This window comes from Mustelus asterias, unplaced genomic scaffold (genome assembly GCF_964213995.1).
Source record: "Mustelus asterias unplaced genomic scaffold, sMusAst1.hap1.1 HAP1_SCAFFOLD_3559, whole genome shotgun sequence".
NCBI classification, from domain to species: domain Eukaryota; kingdom Metazoa; phylum Chordata; class Chondrichthyes; order Carcharhiniformes; family Triakidae; genus Mustelus; species Mustelus asterias.
Genome location: NW_027593504.1, coordinates 7,501 through 10,000, shown reverse-complemented (window position 1 = coordinate 10,000; position 2,500 = coordinate 7,501).

The window sequence follows — 2,500 nt, the reverse complement described above, 5'->3', positions numbered from 1 at the left end:
GCCTGGCGCGTACCACGGCGTGAGCCCGGAGGCGCACGCACTCGAGCGACAATCAAGCGAAAAAAAGGAGGAATCAGGGCGCTCGCAGGCGTTGAGTGCCGGCGTGGGTGAGGGGCCGGGGCCCGCCACGCGCCGTCACGCCCCGCAACAGCCAGAGGCAGAGTTCTCTGGTGTCACCGTCTGGCGGTAGGCTCGAGAGTCGAGGCGAGGCCGCAGCGGACTGAGTCGGGTGCAAGCCGCGGAGGACAGGCCGACGCTACGGGCGCAAGCCGACCCCGCACGCCCCAACCTCGGCGGGCTGGGGAAGGGGGCGCGGCGGAACGCTCGCAAGCGCGGCTGCCCCCGCGGACAGGCACATTCTCTCGAACGCGGTGGACGCTCGCTCAAGTCAGCACGAGACCAGACCGGACCGACAGGCGGACAACGAATCTTTAAACCTCGCACCCACCCTCCGCACACGGGTGCCGGAGGAATGGTGAGCATGAACAGGTACCCCTCACCGGGCTTTGAAGAGAGTGACTAGAATGCGACCAAAGCTTCACCGCGGCGGGAGACAAAAAGGCCCCTGACTGCACCAGAACGTCTCCCTGCGGAGTCACACAGTGGCCGTTCACCGTGGTCCCGTCGACAAGCCGCCAGGACAAGCACCCAAGCCCGCAGCAGCTCTCTTCGTTTCAACTGCGGATGTAATGCTGCAAGGCGGTGGCAAGGTCACGTCGCAGCCCGCAAGCCGTCGCCAAGGCGAGAGGAAGACGGTCCCCACAGCGGGCACACACAGACGGACGTGGAGCACGGGGCGGCGGCCCACAGGTGCGCACACGCGCCGTGCCGAGGATCGGTGCGGACGCCGGTGACATCGCACCCGGCAGAGCGGCTAGGCAGAAGTCGCTGCGGAGGAGGAGCACCGTCGGCGGAACGGTCTGCTGGCGGGCGAGGGACCAAACGAGCAGCTAGAACGGGCGGAGTGGACCGGACTGCAGAAGCGGAGTGAGTGCGTGGCTGACGCCACCGTCTCCCTCCGAGCGTCTGCTCGCGCCGGCCAAACCGCCGAACCGCTGAACGAAAGGACCGCATCGTCCCACGCAGGCAGGCCGGCCGTGTTGCCGTGCGTGCCCCCACCTCTCGGACGGACTGCAAAGACACCCTACGAAGCCAACGGCGAAGCCCTTCCAACGGCGCAGGCGTAGCGTGTGCGGCACCCGCATGGACTTGCCGGCGTGCAACCGAGCGTGTGCGTGCTCGTCGGTGGCGGCGCCCGCGCGCCGGCCCAACCGAGTGGGACCGAGATCGACGTCGCCCGGCTTCGGCGGAACGTGCGTACGGGTGACCAGGCCCGTTCGACGGGTACGGCGAAATTGTCGGTGTGACCTCCCACCCGCGTGGGAGGCGCCAGCGTCAGTACGGGCCACGGCCCCGGGGCCAACCCCCGTGAGGCTCTCCTGCCTGGCCCAACCGGCGCAGCCTTCGAGTTCAAGGAGTGACGGGCCGCCCTCCCCGGAGAGGTGGCGGGCCCCCGGCCGACAAAGATCCTTCACAACGTGTTCACCAACAGAAACCTTGTTACGATTTTTATTCTGTGTTACGGGTTTCGGTTCGGGCCCCCGGAGAGGTTGTCCGATACCTGGCCCCGGGGCCGGCCCCCGTGGGGCTCTCCTGCCTGGCCCAACCGGCGCCAGCCTTCGCGTTCAAGGAGTGACGGGCCGCCCTCCCCGGAGAGGTGGCGGGCCCCCGGCCGACAAAGATCCTTCACAACGTGTTCACCAACAGAAACCTTGTTACGACTTTTATACCGTGTCGGGTTTCGGCTCGGGCCCCCGGAGAGGTTGTCCGATCCTGGGACGCGCTAAACGCTCCCCCGCCGACGTGACGGTGGAGCCCCAGCCTGGCGCGTACCACGGCGTGAGCCCCGGAGGCACACGCACTCGAGCGACAATCAAGCGAAAAACCTTTCTCGGAGGCAACAGGGCGCTCGCAGGCGTTGAGTGCCGGCGTGGGTGACGGGCCGGAGCCCGACACGCGCCGTCACGCCCCGCAACAGCCAGAGGCAGAGTTCTCTGGTGTCACCGTCTGGCGGAAGGCTCGAGAGTCGAGGCGAGGCCGCAGCGGACTGAGTCGGGTGCAAGCCGCGGAGGACAGGCCGACGCTACGGGCGCAAGCCGACCCCGCACGCCCCAACCTCGGCGGGCTGGGGAAGGGGGCGCGGCGGAACGCTCGCAAGCGCGGCTGCCCCCGCGGACAGGCACATTCTCTCGAACGCGGAGGACACTCGCTCAAGTCAGCACGAGACCGGACCGACAGGCGGACCACGAATCTTTAAACCTCGCACCCACCCTCTGCACGCGGGTGCTCGAGGAATGGTGAGCATGAACAGGTACCCCGTACCGGGATTGAAGAGAGAGTGACTAGAATGCGACCAAAGCTTCACCGCGGCGGGAGACAAAAAGGCCCCTGACTGCACCAGAACGTCTCCCTGCGGAGTCACACAGTGGCCGTTCACCGT